The sequence below is a fragment of the Sciurus vulgaris genome (genome assembly GCF_902686455.1).
Source record: "Sciurus vulgaris genome assembly, chromosome: X".
NCBI classification, from domain to species: domain Eukaryota; kingdom Metazoa; phylum Chordata; class Mammalia; order Rodentia; family Sciuridae; genus Sciurus; species Sciurus vulgaris.
The window spans coordinates 87,801,143-87,821,978 of NC_136471.1; the positions used below are offsets into that span (position 1 = coordinate 87,801,143).

The 20,836-nt window shown below is 38.8% G+C and overlaps 1 pseudogene across 1 annotated transcript; it reads right to left on the reverse strand.

Annotated features, from left to right (window-relative positions):
• Positions 1-11,676: 11,676 nt before the first annotated feature.
• LOC306651408 (E3 ubiquitin-protein ligase RNF10-like) lies at positions 11,677-14,155 on the reverse strand (annotated as a pseudogene). The gene has a single exon. The product of its transcript is annotated as an E3 ubiquitin-protein ligase RNF10-like (transcript).
• Positions 14,156-20,836: the final 6,681 nt, after the last annotated feature.

Sequence of the window (20,836 nt, forward strand, 5' to 3'; positions counted from 1 at the left end):
TTATAACTATCATAATTAGGCATATAATTATACCTAGTATAAAGCTAGAATTTAGGGTGTCATAAATAGACCATTCTGATGTACTATCTAAAGGACAGTTTAGCTCTAATTCAGGGAACAGGTGAAGGTGTTTGAGATTGTTTAATAAACTTCTCAGGGGTGAGTTTGCCGGGGTGGAAGTCCTAGATCCCATGGCGAAGATTGAGAAATGCCTAAGTTAGTGATCGGGCATCCCACGACCACGTGTTAGGCAATGAGAAGGTAGTACACAGGTCTGGTCATCACACAGTACCAGTGTCTACCGGGCAATAGCCGAGAGAGTTTGAGGACCTGGCCAGGATTTTGAGTGCCTCAAACCCTGAGAGAGAATCTCAGCACCATAAAATCAGGAATACACCTGGCAAATAAGACCATTACAGGGACCAAACGTAACTTTGAAAGTCGTGGCTGGGGGTACCCTCACACTTCAGCAGTCTTGAGAGCCCTGGATACTCAACAGTCACTTCTCAGGTCAGCAGAAGTGTGTTTAAGTGGTCTAGAGGACCTGCCTAAGGGGAACTCACCAATTTGGAGTCCGGTGTTGCATGCAGAAAACGGGGCATCCAGGTAAATGGAAGATGAGCCTGTATCTGCGGACACTGGGGCATTTGGATGGGGTTCTCCTTGCTTAGTTAGCAGAAGGACCCATCCCGGGTTTCGGCACCAGATGTAAGGCAGCTTGGGACCACAGCAATAGCCACCGATGTGCGATCCCCCTGAACTGCCACCCATTCACTTGGCTCACCAATAGCTCCCAGAAAAATGCACCGCAGACACAAGGTCTCACATGAGACTTTATTATGCGGATGACTAACACGTCTGCTCAGAGCAAAAAGAAAGGAAAAAAGAGAAAGATGGCATGTGGCTTCTCCCAGATATTGGAATCTCGCAGACTGGAAGGAACCAATAGCAGAGGAGAATAGTTGCAAGCTGACTGATGAACCAATAGCTATTTAGCATGTTAGGACACAACGAGGGAAGCAAGAAAATGGCGACAGTGTAAGCCGGAAATTCCTGTAACGTAGGAGACAGGCAGAGTGCAGATTGACAAGGGGTTGGGAGGCAGAGTATCAGCTTTATATTACAGACACAAACCCAAATAAATACAATTTACTCATACTACACTTAAGTGCCAAAATATGCAATGGAGAAAAGATAGCCTCTTAAACATATGGTGCAGGGAAACTGGAAATCCATATGCAACAGAATGAAATTAACCCATATCTCTCACCCTGCACAAAAATCAACTCACAATGGATCAAGGACCTTGAAATCAGACCAGAGACACTGCATCTTATAGAAGAAAAAGTAGGTCCAAATCTTCAACTTTTTGGCTTAGGATCAGACTTCCTTTACAGGACTCCCATAGCACAAGAAATAAAAGCTAAAATCAATAACTGTGGTAGATTCAAACTAAATAGCTTTCTCTCAGCAAAGGTAACTATGAGCAATGCGAAGAGAGAACCTACAGAGTGGGAGAAAATCTTTGCCATGCATACTTCAGATAGAGCACTAATTTCCAGAATATATAAAGAACTCAAAAATCTCTACACCAAGAATACAAATAACCCAATCAACAAAAGGGCTAAGGAAGTGAATAGACACTTCACAGAAGATGATCTACAAACAATCAACAGATATATGAAAAAATGATCAACATCTTTAATAATGAGAGAAATGCAAATCAAAACTACCCTAAGATTCCATCTCACCCCAATTAGAATGGCGATTATGAAGAACACTAACAATAGGTGTTGGAGAGGATGTGGGGAAAAAGGTACACTCATACATTGCTGGTGGGGCTGCAAATTAGTGCAGCCACTCTGGAAAGCAGTGTTGAGATTCCTTAAAAAACATGGAATGGAACCACCATTTGACCAGCTATCCCACTCCTTGGCCTATACCCACAGGACTTAAAATCAGCATACTACAGAGACACAGCCATATCAATATTCACAGCTGCTCAATTCACAATAGCCAGATTGTGGAACCAACCTTGATGCCCTTCAATTGATGAGTGGATAAAGAAACTGTGGTATATATATACCATGGAATATTACTCAGCCATAAAGAATAATAAAATTATGGCATTTTCAGGCAAATGGGTGAAATTGGAGAATATCATGCTCAGTGAGTTAAGCCAATCTCAAAAAAATAAAGGAGAAATGATCTCGCTGATAAGCGGATGATGACACATAATGGGGGGTTGAAAGGGGGCAAGAATGGAGGAAGGAGGGACTGTATAGAGGGATGAGAGGGGTGGGATGGGTGGGCAGGAAGAAAAAAATAACAGCATGAATCAAAAACTATTATCCTAGGTAAATGTATGATTACAAAAATTGTATGCCTCTAATTCATGTACAGAGAAACAAGATGTATCCCATTTGTTTACAATAAAGATGAATTTCAAAAAAATACACAGTAAAAAAAAAGACAGGGTCTCTATAAGCTGCTTAAGTCCTCACTAAGTTGCTGAGGCTGGGCTGAAACTTGCTATGCTCCTTCCTCAGCCTCTCAAGTCATTGAGATTACAGGGGTGCACCACTAAACTAAGCTGGTCTTGGATATTTAAAAATCATATTTAGCACATACTGGACAAATAAATAACAAAAACAAATAGAGATAAAAAGAAAGGAGAACAGCCAGGACCCGTAGGACCCCTGGCCAGACTGACTGAGCCCCATATCCAGTATCACTCAGCCCGACCCATCACGCCCTGCCTCTGGGGCCCTCACATAGACTGACTGCTCCCTGCCGCCAGGACCCCCAGGCCAACTGACTGTGCCCTATCACCGGGACCCCAGATGGACAGATTGCACCCAGCCTCCAGGATCCCACAACCACAACAAACACACGGGATCTCCAGGACCCCTGCTGGACCAACTGCATCCTGTCTCCAGGACCTCCAGCTGACCACGTCCACCCCTGATCTGCAGCTCTCCATTTGCCAGCACATTTTGAAGCCAGAGCAGCCATCTTGGATAATCCTGGAAGCCATAGCTCTGATCTTTGGGTGGGGCAAATCCCATCCTGAGACGCCTGCTGGAGGCTTGAAGCTCATTGTCAGAAACTTCTCATGCATCAGGCTACTGAACACTGGGAGGATTCATTAATATATGACTGTTATACAGTAGATTTTCTTTTTTCTCCTTTTTTAAAAAATTTAAGTTTTTATTTCTTTACGTTTCTTGCTTTCTTTTCCTTTTGTTTACCTGTTCCCTCAGAGTCTCTTTCTCCCTTTTTTGCATGCTAACATTGATTTCTTTTGATTACACTCTCACCCTTTCTATTTTCTAGAACTTCTGTATATTCTTTTCTTATCCCATTAACAGCCACATTCTACATCCCTCGGCATCCTCTTTGTCCTCCATTAGAAAGTGCAGACCGTATTGCAAACCTGTTTGGTTTACCGAAGATAATATTTGAACTCACTTTGTTTATTATGACAATTTTGTTATTGTCCCCATAGGGGCTATTTGGTCTAGGATTGCATAGTGTCTGATTTCAGTACTGCTAATATTGATCTCCCCTTAAAGAAAGGGTTTTGGAAACCTATAGGGCCACTATAAGCCTATAGGGGGAAATCTGCAATACCCCAGATCTGCAGCATGAGAGGGGAAAATACATGAACAATATAAAAAAACAAGAGAAGAAAATGATCCAAACAAATCTACATTCTATATTAATAGAATCCAATGACAGTATGGTAGAAGAAATGTCAGAAAAGGACTTTAGATTATACATGATTAAGATGATTCACAAAGCAAAGGATGAGATAAGAGAACAAATGCAGGCCATGAATGATAATACCAATAAGCTGAAAGAGCACCCGCAGGAAGCAAAGATCATTTCAACAAAGAGATAGAGATTGTCAAAAAAAAAAAAAAAAAACAAAAAAACGGAAATCCTTGAAATGAAGAAGACAATAAACCAAATTGAAAACTCAATGGAAAGCATCACCAACAGACTAGACCACTTGGAGGACAGAACCTCAGATAATGAGGACAAAATATTTAATCTTGAAAATAATGTTGCCCAACAGAGAAGATAGTAAGAAATCATGAACAGAAACTCCAAGAACTATGGGACATCATGAAAAGACCAAATTTAAGAATTATGGGGATTGAGGAAGGCACAGAGATACAAATCAAAGGAATGAACAACGTATTCAGTGAAATAATATCAGAAAATTTCCCAAACCTGAAGAATGTAATGGAAAATCAAATACAAGAGGCTTACACAACACCAAATGCACAGAATCACAACAGATCCACACCAAGGCACATTATAAGGAAAATGCCAAACATTCAAAATAAAGATAGAATTTTGAAGGCCGCGAGAGAAAAGCATGAGATTACATATAGGGGGAGACCATACGGATAGCAGCCAACTTCCCAACCCAGACTCTAAAAGCTAGAAGGGCCTGGAACAACATATTTCAAGCTCTGAAAGAACATGGTTGCCAACCAAGAATCCTATACCCAGCAAAACTAACCTTCAGATTTGAAGATGAAATAAAATCCTTCCATGATAAACAAAAGTTAAAAGAATTTACAAATAGAAAGGCTGCACTACAGAATGTTCTCAACAAAATACTCCATGAGGAGGAAATGAAAAACAACAATGGAGGTCAGCAAAGGGAGGAATTACCTTAGAGAAAAACCACTCAAAGGAGAAACCAAGCCAACTTAAAAACCAAAAATAAGCCAAATGACTGGGAATACAAATCATTTCTCAATAATAACTCTGAACGTTAAAGGCCTAAACTCATCAAACAAAAGACATCGACTGGCAGAATGGATTAAAAAGAAAGTCCCAACAATATGCTGCCTGCAAGAGACTCATCTCATAGAAAAAGACATCCACAGACTAAAGGTGAAAGAATGGGAAAAATCCTACAACACACATGGACTCAGTAAAAAAGCGGGGGTTTCCATCCTCATATCAGATAAAGTGGACTTCAAGAAAAAGATACTCAGAAGGGATAAAGAAGGAAATTTCATACTGCTTAAGGGAACCATAAATCAGGAAGACATAATGATAGTAAATAAATTTATGCCCCAAACAATGGTGCATCCCTGTACATCAAACAAATCCTTCTCAATTTCAAGAATCACATAGACCACAACACAATAATTCTGGGCTACTTTAACGCACCACTGTCACCACTAGATAGATCTTCCAAACAAAATCCAACCAAAGAAACCATAGAACTCTATAACACAATCAATAACCTAGACTTAATAGACATATATAGAATATTCCATCCATCAACGAGCAGATTCACTTTCTTCTCAGCAGCACATGGAACCTTCTCGAAAATAGACCATATGTTATGCCACAAAGCAGCCCTTAGGAAATGCAAAAATATAGAGATACTGCCTTGTGTTCTATCAGATCAAGATGGACTGAGAGTATAAATCAATGACAAAATAAAAAACAGAAATTACTCCAACACTTTGAGGTTAAATAATATGCTATTGAATGAAACATGGATAACAAAAAAAAATCAGGGAGGAGATTAAAAAATTCTCTGAGGTCAATGAGAATGATGATACAACATATCAAAATCTCTGGGACACTATGAACGCGGTACTAAGAGGAAAATTCATTGCATGGAGCTCATTCCAGAAAAGAATGAAAAGTCAATAACTAAATCACCTAACATTACAGCTCAAAGCCATAGAAAAAGAAGAGAATAACAGCAAAAGTAGTACAAGACAGGAAATAATTAAAATCAGAGCTGAAATCAATGAAATTGAAACAAAAGAAACTATTCAAAAAATTGACAAAACAAAAAGTTGGTTCTTTGAGAAAGTAAACAAAATAGACAAATCCTTAGCCACACTAACAAAGAGAAGGAGAGAGAATACTCAAATTACTAAAATACATAATGCAAAAGGAAATATCACGACAGACACCACTGAGATACAGAACATAATGAGAAGCTACTTTAAAAATCTCTTTGCCAAAAAAATAGAAACTACCGAAGACATTGACAAATTTCTAGAGACATATGCTCCTCCCAAACTGAACCAGGAGGACATACACAATATAAACAGATCCACATCAAGCAATGAAATAGAAGAAGCCATTAAAAATCTACCTTCCAAGAAAAGCCCAGGACCAGATGGATTCTCAGCCGAGTTCTATAAGACCTTCAAAGAAGAACTCATTCCGATACTTCTCAAAGTATTCCAGGAAAGAGAAGAGGAGGGAACCCTACCAAACTCATTCTATGAAGCTAATATCACCCTCAGACTCAAACCAGGCAAAGACACATCAAGGAAAGAAAATTTTAGACCAATATCCTTGATGAATATAGATGCAAAGATCTTAACAAACTATTGGCAAACCATATCCAAAAACATATTAAGAAAATTGTGCACCACGATCAAGTGGGGTTCATACCTGGAATGTAAGGATGGTTTAACATCCATAAATCAATAAACCTAATCCATTATGTCAATAGACTTAACGATAAGAATCATATGGTTATTTCAATTGATGCAGAAAAAGCATTCAATGAAATACAACACCCCTTCATGCTCAAAACACTAGAAAAAATAGGGATAGTAGGAACATACCTGAACATTGTAAAGGCTATTTATGCTAAGCCCATGGCCAATATCATTCTTAATGGAGAAAAACTGAAACCATTCTCTTCAAAAACCGGAACAAGACAGGGATGTCCTCTTTCACCACTTCTATTCAACACTGTCCTCGAAACTCTAGCCAGAGCAATTAGGCAGACTAAGGAAATAAAAGGGAAACGAATAGGAAAAGAGGAACTTAAGCTGTCACTATTTGCAGATGACATGATTCTGCATTTAGAGGATCCAAAAACCTCCTCCAGAAAACTTCTAGACCTCATCAATGAACTCAGCAAAATAGCAGGCTATAAAATCAACATGCATAAATCTAAAGCATTTTTATATGCAAGCGATGAAACAGCTGAAAGGGAAATGAGGAAAACAACTCCATTTGCAATAGCCTCAAAACAAATTAAAATACTTGGGCATCCATCTAACCAAAGAGGTAAAAGATCTGTACGATAAAAACTACAAAACATTGAAAAAAGAAATTAAGGAAGACCTTCAAAGATGGAAAGATCTCCCTTGTTCTTGGATAGGAAGAATTAATATTGTCAAAATGGCCATACTACCAAAAGTGCTATACAGATTCAATGCAATTCCAATTAAAATCCCAATGATGTACCTTACAGAAATAGAGCAAGCCGTCATGAAATTCATCTGGAAGAATAAGAAACCCAGAATAGCTAAAGCAATCCTTAGCAGGAAGAATGAAACAGGGGGTATTGCAATACCAGAACTTCAACTACACTACAAAGCAATAGTAACAAAAACAGCATGGTATTGGCACCAAAATAGGTAGATCAATGGTACAGAATAGAGGACACGGACACAAACCCAAATAAATACAATTTTCTAATACTAGTCAAAGGTGCCAAAAATATGCAATGGAGAAAAGATAGCCTCTTCAACAAATGGTGCTGGGAGAATTGGAAATCCATGTGCAACAGAATGAAACTAAACCCCTATCTCTTACCCTGCACAAAACTCAACTCAAAACGGATCAAGGACCTTGAAATCAGACCAGAGACCCTGCAGATTATAGAAGAAAAAGTAGGTCCAAATCTTCACCTTGTTGGCTTAGGAGCAGACTTCCTTAACAGGACTCCCATAGCACAAGAAATAAAAGCAAGAATCAATAACTGGGTTAGATTCAAACTAAAAAGCTTTCTCTCAGCAAAGGAAACTATCAGCAATGCGAAGAGAGAACCTACAGAGTGGGAGAAAATCTTTGCCACTCATACTTCAGATACAGCACTAATTTCCAGAATATATAAAGAACTCAAAAAATTCTACACCAAGAATAAAAATAACCCAATCAACAGATGAGCTAAAGAAATGAACAGACACTTCACTGAATAAGATCTACAAGCAATCAACAAACATATGAAAAAAATGTTCACCATCTTTAGTAATAAGAGAAATGCAAATCAAAACTACACTAAGATTCCATCTCACCCCAATTAGAATGGTGATTATCAAGAATACAAGCAACAATAGGCATTGGAGAGGATGTGGGGAGAAATGTACACTCATACATTGCTAGTGGGGCTGCAAATTAGTGCAGCCACTCTGGAAAGCATTGTGGACATTCCTTAGAAAACTTGGAATGGACCTACCATTTGACCCAGCTATCCCACTCCTCAGTTTATACCCAAAGGACTTAAAATCAGCATACTACAGAGATACAGCCACATCAATGTTCATAGCTGCTCAATTCACAATAGCCAGACTATGGAACCAACCTAGATGCCCTTCATTTGATGAATGGATAAAGAAACTATGGTATATATATACAATGGAATATTACTCAGCCATAAAGAATAATAAAATTATGGCATTTGCAGGCAAATGGTTGAAATTGGAGAATATCATGCTAAGTGAGATAAGCCAATCTAAAAAATCCAAAAGACGAATGATCTCACTATAAGTGGATGATGACACGTAATGGGGACTGGAGTGGGGCAAGAATGGAGGAAGGAGGGACTGTAGAGGGAAAAGAGAGGTGGGAGTGGTGGGGGGGAAGGAAAAAATAACGGAATGAATCAAACATCATTACTCTATGTAAATGTATGAATATGCAAATGGTATGCTGTTACTCCATGTACAAAGAGAAACAACATGTATCCCATTTGTTTACAATAAAAAATAAATAAATTAAATAAATAAATAAAAAAATGAAAGGAACAGATGAAAGAAGATGAGACTTCTGGATGATTATGATAGACTACAGAAGTCTGTTCAATAAGGACTATATCCACAGTAAGCATAGTCCAGTTTTCTCAGTTTATTACATTCTTGAATTGTCAATATGCTGATCAGTACCTATCTTAATCTCAGTGGGAGAACTTCCTTTGACTTGTTAGTTGTGTGCTCTCCCTGTCTCAATGAGCCACAGCATGCTCAACACTAGCATCACCTCTTGTCCTTAATTTTCCATCTATTCAAGAATACAAAATTGAAAACTTTTCTTGCATGCTAACTCACTCTGCTCCCTTGCAGCTTTTACCCCAAGTTTTCCTACTTTAGATTGCTGTTGCAGAACTACTGCTTTCATATAATATTAAAAAGCTGCAGCCAGGTAGCAGAACACTCTGAACAACCACCTTGGAACTATCGTTTATATTCTCGATGACTTACAACACACCTGGAAAGAGATTAAATCTCAGTGTAGTTTTGATTTGCACTTACCTGCTATCTGAGGATGTTCAATATTTTTTCTTACAGATTTCAACACATTCGTAGTTCTTAGTTTGATAAAAGATTGTTTTGTTCATTTGTCCATTTATTTATTAAATTGTTTTTGCTTTGTTTTTTATTTTAGTTGTTTATGTACACCAGATATAAATCCTCTGGCAAAAGAGTAGCTCTCAAATAATTTCTCCTATTTTAAGACTCACACTTGATTCTCTTAATCATATCCTGTAGTGTGCAGAAGCTTTTTAATTTGGTGACACCCAGCTTACAGATTGCTGTTTTAATATTTTTATTATTATAGTTATTTTTAATGACAGTAGAGTATATTTTAAAATATTACACATACATACAATAAGTGTAACTTGTTCCATTTATGATCCCATTACTGTGGTTGTACATAATGTGGAGTTACATTTTTCATGTATTTATATATGAGGATAATAAAGATATGTTGGGTTCATTCTACTGTCTTTCCTATTACCATCCCCCTCCCTTCCCATTTTTCCTCTTTGTCTTTCCCCTCTCTCATTTTGGATTAGCATCCACATATCAGAGAGAACATCCTGTCTTTGTTATTTTGGGGACTGGCTTATGTCACCATGATATTCTCCAGTTCCAGCCATTTACTAGCAAGTGCCATAATTTCATTCTTCTGTATGGCAAAGTAATATTCCATTATGTATATATACCACATTTTCTTTATCCAGTCATCTGTTGTAGGGCACCTAGGTTGGTTCCATGACTTGGCTACTGTGAGTTGAGCTGCTGTAAACATTGAAGTGGCTGTGTCACTGTAGTATGCTGATTTTAAGTCCTTTGGGTTTAAACCAAGGAGTGGATTCCAAGTTTTCTGAGGAATTTCCCTACTGTTTTCCAGATTGGTTGCACCAATTTGCAGTCTCACCAGCAATGTATAATAGAACCTCCTTCCCCACATGTTGCCAACATCATAGTCATTAATTCAGAAACTGGCAAGGGACAACTGGAGGTGAAGAAAAAATCACCATTATGATGAGACATTAGTATTATCTTGTACTTCTCAGAATCCTCTTTCCCCAGGAGCTGACACCTGAGTTCAAATTCTCAACTGATAAGTGGTATCTAAGCCTTTGCACAAAATTTCCTCAGGCCAGTCACCAATCAACTGGGCCATCTTGACCTACACTTTTGCACACAAATTTCTCAGCACAAACACAGCCACAAGGGAGTCAGAAAGACCATGATTCAAATCATCACTCTCCACATCCACATCTTAGCCAACATGTATTGTTACTTGTATTCTTGAAAATTGCCATTCTCACTGGGGTTAAATGGAATCTCAATGTAGTTTTTATTTGCATTTCTGTAATTGCTAGAAATGATGAACATTTTTTATATGTTTTTTGACCATTCATATTTCTACTTCTGTGAAGTGCCTGTTCAGTTCCATTACCCGTTAATTGATTAGGGTTATTTTTGTTTTTGAGTTTTTTATATATCTTGGAGACTAATGCTCTTGCTGAGGTGCTGATGGTGAAAATTTCCTTCCATTCTGGAGGCTCTCTGTTCATGTTCTTAATTGTTTACTTCGCTATGAAAAAGCTTTTTAATTTGATGCCATCCAATTTATTGATTCTTAATTTTATTTCTTGTGGTTTAGGAGTCTTATTGAGGAGTCAGTTCCTAAGCTGACATGAAGGTTAGACCTACTTTTTCTAATAGTAGGCACAGAGTCTCTGGTGTCATGTCAACGTCCTTTATCCACTCTGAATTTTGTTTCTTTGCAGGGTGAGGTCTAGGGGTTCAATTTCAATCTACTACATATAGATTTTTCAGTTTTCCCAGGCTCATATTTTGAAAGGATTTTTTTCCAATGTATGTTATGGTACTTTGTCTAGTATGGAATAACTGTATTTACGTGAATATGCCTCTGTATCTTCTATTCTGTTCTATTGGTCTTCATGTCGGTTTTAGGGTCAATACCATATCATTTTTGTTACTATAGTTCTGTAATTTAATTTAAGGTCTGGTATTGTAAGGCCTCCGGTGTCACTTTTCTCCCTAAGAATTCCTTTGGTAATTGTGGGTCTCTTATTTTTCCAAATGAATTTCATGACTGCTTTTTCTATTTGTATGACAAATGCCATTAAAATTTTAACAGGAATTGCACTAAATCTGTACAGCACTTTCAGTAGTATGGCCATTTTGACAATATTAATTCTTTTTTATTCTTGTGAGTGTCAATACTTAATTATGGTGTAAAGACAGAAAAATACACATATTTAAAATTTTTTGACTCCCCCTCAAATTGTGAAAACCCCCTCCCCCAAGCCCAAACTAATAAGTTTAAAGTCAAAATACTTTAAAAACCACAGCAGCAAAACAAAAGCACAGAAAAAAGAAAACCAGATGAAGAATGTAGCCTGGGCTAGTAGTGTCACTTGGTATGGACAACTGAGGTGCTGAACAGGAGCTTCTTTTTCCGTTTTATTCCTTTTCTTCCATCCTTTCTCTTCAGAAAGGAGATCTGAAGTAGCTGGTGTGTCCAGTTTCATGAAGGCTGCTTCAATAGCTTGGCTGAAGGAATTTTGGAAACTGGGCACAAGAACATGGTCAAAGTTATCACTCTCCTCATTGCTGTTCACAGGGGCAGGAGGAATTAAGCTGTTTTCATCTTTCTTTGGAACAGTTTTGGGTCACACACCTGCTTTTACTTTTCCAGCTCTCAGCATCTGGGCAAATAAAGAAAGGGAGAATCTTCTTTCAGACTCCCAACACAAAATGGACTGCCCTGACTGGCAGTGGGTGACAGAGGAGTCAGCAGAAAGTCTGCATGGGAACCTGGACTTCTGCTAAGAGGAGAAAGGGAGAGGGCCCCAGGGCCCTGGATGCTGGTAGGACCCAAAGCAGAATCAGAGGAGCAGGTATAGGAATTGAAGGCAGGAAACTGCTGTAGATTCTTTAGGGGAATGTGGACTTCTGGATACTTGCCCTGTTTCTTATTCTCCTTCATTTCAGTCCTAGCTCTCAGTGGTGTTCCTCCCAAGACTTCTTCTGGCGTTGATGCTTCCACTTCTCAATGTCATCTGAAAACATCTCTAGCGTTTCCTTAGAGACCACAGGAGGCTGAAGAGCCAGTTCACAGATGCTGAACTCACAGGTGAGAGGCAAGTGAGAGAGATATCTATGATGCTGTTGAACATCCTCAGACATGGAGTAACCAGCAATCTCCACCACAGTCACTGATATCATCTCTGGGCTCTGCTCCAGGCTACTGTACTGTAGCACAAGACAGCATACATTCACAGGGTGCAGGAACATGTGCTACCCATCCTCCGCTTGGTAAAAGTAGTAACAAGGAGAATTGCTCAGGTGTGTAAAGCCTGGCTTGGTGATGGGTTCCTGCTGGCTGGACTCAATACAAATGGTCCCCTCCCCAAGATTTTCAGCAGCTAATTCCAAGTCATCAAAGGCCTCCAACAACCCCTCAGATGCTGCTTCCTCTTCCTCTACCAGAGGGAGAGCAAGAGGATGAGGAGAGTCCAGAGAACAAACTTTTGTTGTTCCTTCATCAAAAGCAGACAGATACTCTAGCACGCCCTTTCTGGTTTCAAAAACAGACTCCTTCACCAAGGGAGCCATCAGCACCAGTTGTTCCAGAGCAGCCACAACACCAGTGACTTTCCCTCTGCTTTCAGTCAATACTGACAGAGCCTCTTCCAGAGCCTTGAGTTCCTGGACAGTTGCCTCAATAAAGCAGGACTTGGGAGTGTGTGTCTCCTCTGCCAGTTGATGCTCCAGTGTTACTTTCTCTTCCAGAGCTATCTGGTGCAGCACCTGCTCCTTAGATACCAACAGTAACTTGGAGTACTGGCTATGCTGTTCATCTCTTAGATGAATAGGGTGATCTACATTCATGCACTTAGATTCCGGCAAGGGTACCAACACTCCTTTCTCCCTTTTCATCAGTTGAATTGTAGTGGTATCACCAACAACATACTGACAAGATTCTGTGGCAACGACACTCTTGAGAGATCCTTCTTATGCAAAGAAATGTAACAGATGGGACACTTACTCCAGGTATTCCCACTCAGTGAAAGATAGTGCAGGATGCATGCCCAGCAGAAGATGTGTCCACAACGGGTTATCGTGGCTACAGTAGGTAGAGAGAGGCATATTGGGCAAGATGGCACTTCATGGCTACAGAGGTGCACTTGTTCCACTAAGTCCCAGTTGACTAAGGTATCAGGATCAGCAAATGGAGCTGTGTAATCTTGGGCTTCAGACACCACAAATTGGCAGTTGGCCTGTAAAAAGAATTCCTTGTTAAAAGGCTTATGTCCCCACTTGTTCCTTTTTCCCCGCCTCCATGTCCACTGCCTTCGAAGTGACCCGTCTGGCCACGGGGTTAAAAAGTTAAATTCAACAAGTGATTCAGGTTGATCTTCTTAGGACCAGAGAACTGGGCAGGGCTAAACTCTGCCCTTTGAGCCTCTGCCATCTCATCTCGTCTTTCACCATTAAAAGGAGAGCTAAAGAGTTTGCTGCTGCCGCCGCCCCTTTAAAAAGGCATCTTATTAAAAGTTTTGCTTTTCTGTGAATTGGAGCGATGGGACGGGTTGCTAAAATTTTCATTTTTGGGGTAGGAAGGTTAACGCTTGCGATTATAACGCTTGGATCCACTTGAACTCTTTCCATCGCTCTTGGGTTTAGACTCGTCGGCGGGCCCCTCCGAGGAGGAGCTGTTGTCCTTTGCTGCTGCCAGAAGAGGCGGAAGAGCTATTGGAGCCTCTGTTCTTGTCCATGTCAGAGGTGGTGGTGGCGGCGCTGGGGGAGCTCTGCAGCATCAGTTGAGGCCTCCGCGGCGACGGCGGTCGGAATGGGCGCGTCGGGGACCCAGGCTCCTGGTGTTCAGGGCCGGCGGCGGCAGCGATTCTCAGCCTTCATGGCGACATTTTTCCTTGTTTCTTTCCTTGGCTTCTCAAACTGGGTGGAGAAGCGGCACGTGGGGCTATTGAGCCCAGCGAGGGCGGTGACCAAGGAGGAGGAGTAGACTGGGGCTGGGAAGTCCTGGCCCGGCCTGGCAGGCAGAGGCTTGCAGGGGCAGGGGAGGCAAGGGAGAGTGCTGGAGCCCGCTGTGCTCGCCAGACACGCTCTCCTACCGCAAGGCGTGTCCAGTCGCTGTGTCTGTGTCGGAGACACAGCAAAGAACACTCGCCTCTAGGCCGAGGCCAAGCTGCTCCCAGAATGGCGACGAGTCGCCAAACAGCCAGTATTAATTCTTATTCAAGCACATGGGAGATATTTCCATCTTCTAAGGTCTTCGATTTTTTTTTTTTCTTTATTGTTCTGTGGTTTTCATTGTAGAGGTGTTTCCTCTTTTGCTAGTGATTTTCATAATAAATTATTTATGTTTTTTGAGGCTATTGTGAATGGGATAGTTTTCCTGATCTTTATTTCAGCTGATTCCTCATTGGTGTATAGGAACGCAACTGATTTATGGGTGTTGACTTTATATCTTGCTCTTTTGCTGAATTCATTTATTAATTCTAGAAGCTTTCTGGTGGAGTTTCTTTTGGTCTTCTAAATATAGAATCTTGTCCTCAGTAAATAGAAATAATTTGAACTCTTCTTTTCCTGTTCAAATCCCTTTAATTTCTTTCTTTTGCTTTATGGTTAGTTTCCAGGACTAGTAGAAGTGGTGAAAGGGCATCACTTCCTGTTCCAGTTTTTAGAGGGATGCTTTCCATTTTTCTCCCTTTTAGAATGATGTTGGCCTTGGGTTTAGCATATGTACATCTTACAATGTTGAGGTGTGATCCTACTGTCCCTAGTTTTTCTAGTGTTTTGAACATGAATGAATGCTGAATTTTGTAAAATGCTTTTTCTGCAACTATGGAGATAACCATGTGATTCTTTTCCTTCAGTCTGTTGATGTGATGGATTACATTTATTGCTTTCTGTAAGTTGAACCAACCTTGTATCCCTGGAATGAACCCCACTTGACCATGGTGCACTATCTTTTTAATATGTTATTTGCCATTATTTCATTAAGAATTTTTGCATTTATGTTCATCAGGAATATTGGTCTGAAGTTTCTCTTTCCTTGATGTGTCTTTATCTGGTTTTGGTGTCATGGTGATATTAGCTTCATAGAATGAGTTTGAAAGTTTTCCCTCCTTTTCTACTTCATGGAATAATTTGAGAAGCATTGGTTAACTTCTTCTTTGAAGTTCTGGTAGAACTTGGCAGAGAAACCATGTGGTCCTGGGTTTTCTTTGTTGGTAGACTATTGATGGCATCTTCAATTTCATAGCTTGAGATTGATCTGTTTAAATTTTCTATGCCCCCATTCAAACTGGGTCATAGGTTTCTAGAAATTTGTCAATGTCTTCATGATTTTCTGTTTTATTGGAGTATAGATTTTCAATGTAGTTTCTGATTTTCTTCTATATTTCAGTGACATCTGTGGGGTGTGGGGATATTTCCTTTTCCATCTCAAATTTTAGTAATTTGGTATTACTCTCTCTCTTCATTAGCTTGGCTAAGGGTTTGTAAATTTTATTTTTTCAAAGAAACAACTTTTTCATTTATTTTTTTGAATTTTTTGTTTTAATTTCATTATTTTCTCCTCTGATTTTAATTATCTCCTGTCTTCTTCTTTTGGTATTGATTTGTTCTTGTTTTCCTAGGGCTGTGAGATATAGTTAGGTTATCTAAATGAATTCCTTCTTTTCTATAAGTACGCACTCAGTGCAATAAACTTTCCTCTTACAACTGCCTTCATAGTGTCCCAGAGATTTTGATAAGTTGTTTGCTATTCTCAAATATCTCTAAGTATCTTTTATATTTCATACCTGATTTCTACTGCTATCCATTCATCATTAAATAGCATATTATTTAATCTCCAGGTGTTAGAGCAACTTCTATTTTTTGTCATCTATTTTTAATTTAATTCCCTTATGATCTGATAAAATACAAGATATTATCCATATTTTTATATTTGTTAAGAATTGCTTTGTAGCTTAGGATATGGTCTGTTTTAGAGGAGGATCTGTGTGCCACTGAGAATGAATAGAATACAAATTTAAAAATTAATAGTAAAAATAAAGAGTCAAAGAACAAAACTTCTGTACTCTAATTAAACATCTTAGTCCACAAACTATTGAGCTACAAGAAATAACTGCCTTAGAAAAATGTAAGGAATGAGCAAAAACAAACAAAACCAAACAAAACGCAAAACTTAAATTAGGTCTAAATATATATGTGTCCATGAATCAATCAGGTCACAATTGAACCATGAATAGAAAAAATAAAAGATAAACAATTGAAATAAAAATAAAAAAGAAGAGGATCTTGCTGAATGACTAGGAAATTGTTTCCTTTGGAATTCCAAATATTCTTTTCAGGTGTGAAAGTTGGGGTTGCTTGAGGAATGGGAGCTCTTGCAGGCAGGACTCTTAAAGGTAGTATTTAGGCTTTGTTAGCTTCCAAGCTCTTGCTTGGATTGGTCTGAAGATTTTAAATTCGTGCACCTCCCTGGCTGATCAGATGCTGGGCCACACTGAAAGACTGTCCCCTGGGAAAACGCCATGGTTTCACTCCTGCAGTGGAAGGTCAATTCTTGATCTCAGACACGCATGAACTGTGTGTTTTTAGGACTGTGTTCAGATTCCAAACAATGAATTCCTCCCCACCCTTTTGAATTCTAGGCCAGGCCCATCTTTCTAGCTGTACTTTCAAACAACTGATCTTGCAAGCAGCCACTCTGGAGGTGGAGGGGAGAAGCCAGGTGTGTTTTTCCAAACAGCTTTCCCCTGTAAAAACCCCACCCCACTTTTGATTTTCTTCTGGTCTCTTAGACACACACTGTGTTATGTGTTGCTGGTTTGCCTAACCTGTTCTTTAGACCAGGAACATCTGTTGGGGACTCAAGTTTCTAACTGCCATTCCCCTGTGCTGGAGCTGCAAAATGTTTCCTTCCTCTGATTTCCCTGGTAATCTTGGGGGACAGGTGATGTGTTTTCCTCCCTTTCCCCTCCACACAATATTGTTTTGCAAGACACCCTTCAGGTGTCAACTCTGTGTAGTGTTTCCTTAAGTATATTCCATAGTACTGGATCAGTAGTCATGAATTTTTGTAGTCTATGCTGATCTCAGAAAAATTTTCCTTTAGTATCTGAAAGTTATTTTTCTTGGATATAGCAATCCTGGTTGGAAGACATTTTCTTTCAGGACTTGAATATATGTCAGTCCCTGAAGAATTTTAGAATTTAGGCTGAGAAATCATAAATTATTCTTAATGACTTTCCTCTGATTATGACCTTATGGTTTTCTCTTAAGGATTTTCAATTTTATTCTCATCCTCTTTCAGGCATGTAGTTCTTTTTTATCTTGTCTATCTGGGTTTTGAATGCCTCCTGTATGTATATATTCATCACTTTTCCAAGGTTTCAAATTTTTATGATATTATGTTACTGAAAATTGTAACTATGCCCTTAGTTTATATCTAACATACCTTTTTGATTGCAACATTTCCTATATTTGGTTGCTAATGTTCCATATTTCTTGAATATTCTGATCATGGTCTTTCCTGTTCTTTTTTGTTGAGTATTCATGAGCATGCATCATACCCATGAGACATGAAAATTTGTCTTCTACATAGTTGAATATATGTCTGATACTTTCAAGTGAATTTTTTTTATTTATTGAGTCTTTGATTACAAGGATTTCTGACTGGTTCTTTTTCAGAATTTCTATCTCTTTTTTGAAATGCTATTCCACATTCTACATTTTCTCCCTTAGTTAATATCTTAGATTTACTTTTAGTTCTTTGATCATTTTAATCATCACCATTTTGAATTCCTTGTCTTTGATATTATCCACATCAATACCTATGTGTTCAGTTAATGAGAAGTTACACCTTTCTGAAGGCATCTTTTTGGACTGTATCCTCATGTTTACGGGGTCCTATTTTTGCCCATCTATGATTAATTTTCTTCCTGCTTTTATTCTAATGATAGGGGTGCACACAGGTTTCTGGATTTAGCCCTTTCAGAGGCACTCACAGTGAATACCAGTTTAAGAAGTGAATGCTGCTGTCTATGCACCATTATCCTTGCCAGACATGATTAAAAGAGCCCATGATCATGGTGCACAAGTGCATGCCATTTTATTGGTTCCTTTCTCTCTAGAAGAAGTTCTGTAAAAGGTGACAGTAATCCTGCACTGCTTCCTCGCTACCACATTTCCTGAAATTATCATACACTCTGCTCTACTCTACATCCTCCCTTTGCACTTGCTAGAAGCAATTCTCAGTAGCCTTCAGCTTGCAAAATTTTATTTCAGAGCTTAATCAGTAAGCCCACTTCAAAGGCATTTTCTATTATATTAACTGGTATCTTTAGTTGGGATGAAGGATAAGGAATTAATTGCTTCCCAACTCTAAGCTGAGACATGATCACTGCAAGATGGTTGGCTGACTACTAGTTTTCCACCAGGAATTTGAAAGAAGCAGACCAGTTAGGGATCAGCAGGTGACTGAGCAGCTCCTATCCCAGTTTAAATCAATCCGACTTTTCTACCAGTGTTTCCCAAGCAAGTCATCTTTGTCATCTTTGTCTATCTCTCTTTCTTCCTTTGTTGTCCACAACTCTGAATGACACTGTTGGTTCTGCTACTGATTCCAGATTAACTAATTCTATCATGTTCCAGTACAGAATTAATGACCCACTCAAATCTCTGACTTTCCAATATTGTGCTCGCCCACCTCTATGATCAATTATGTTTTTGTCTTTTTGATTCCAACCTGGAAAGTATTGCAATCTGCATCCTATATCCTCTTTGCTAAGTTGCATCCCCTGCATTAATTCTTTTTTACTTGTTTATTTGTGTATTTATTTATCTAATATATGACTGGGATATTTCAAAGATTTGTATTTGAAATCAGACGATCATTGTTCTGCTCGACCTACCCTGTTTAAGCTTTCACCTGTATTTTTTCACTTATTGAGTTTTTCATTTACAAGATTTTTATTTGTTTTTTTTGAAAAGACCTATATCTCTTTATTGAGTTTTTCATTTATATCATGGATTTTTTCACAAATTTCATTAAATTATATGCCTGTTGTCTCCTGAATCTTGAGTTTCCATATAATCATTCTTTCAAATTCTTATTGTAACAATCTTCATAGCAGCTCAATTCACAATAGCTAGACTGTGGAACCAACCTAGATGCCCTTCAACAGATCAATGGATAAAGAAATTGTGTTATATATACAAAATGGAATAGTGCTGTGCCATAAGGAATAAAATTATGGCATTTGCTGGTAAATGGCTGGAGTTGGAGAATTTCACACTAAGTGAAATAAGCCAATGCCCACAAACCGAAGGCCAAATGTTTTCTCTGCTAAGTGGATGATGATACATAATAGGGGGTGGGGAGGGTAGAATGGAGAAACTTTGAATTGTGTAGAGGGAAATGAGCGGTAGGGAAGGGATGGGGGAAGGAAAAATCATGGAATGAGACAAACATAATACCCTATGTACATGTATGATTACACAAATAGTGTGACTCTACAGAGTGTATAACCAGAGAAATGAAAAGTTGTACCCCATTTGTGTACAATGAACCAAAAATAAAATAAAATTAAATTAAAGAAAACAATTATGCCCCAATCAATGAAGCATCTATGTATATCAAACAAACCCTTCTCAATATCAAGAATCAAACAGACCACAACACAGTAAATATCAGGTGACTTTAACATGCCTCTCTAGACTAAATATTAACTATAAGTTGATTTCTTTGCCCTTTAATAATAGTAAAACCTTTTCACTGTTAAGCACTGGAGTTCATGGCAGGGGTAGTTTCTCAGAAAATATAGTAACGTGTTTGTTCTGAATGTAGAAGGCTGGCAGATCATCGTGCCTTTGGTTTAGCTGGGAGACAAGTTTGTTTTAATTTAGCTGGGAGACGAGGTTGTTTTAATCTAGCTGGGAAATAAGATTGTTTTGGTCTGGACTGTCATACAGAGAATGTGTACTTTGAGAAGAAGCATAGGTTGTACCTTTGAAGGTTTTTCTTGTTTCAAACTATCCATAAAATGATATAATCATTACTAAAGAAAAATATCTATAAAATGGCTGGCAGAAAAAATAAAGACAGATTCAGCCTCAGAACACTTGGTGTCTCTGCGTGCTGTCTCTCCACCACACCGACGCCTCCCATCCACCTAGGATCCCCGACTGCTTCTAGGGTTGGACCCCTGGCACCACATAAATGGAATTAAAGAGACAAATGCCATGGGTGTGAGGGTAAGAATGGATTTTCAGTGGATTTGACAAAGGGGAATGAAAGGAAGGGAGGGGAGATAGGAAAGAGAGTGGCATGAATCTGATGTATTTTTCCTATGTACATGTTTGAACTAACCATCATGAATCTCACTGTTGTGCACACTCACAAGACTGGGATCTTAATTAGAATAGGATATTCCATGCTTAAATAAATGTGTCAAAATATATCAAAT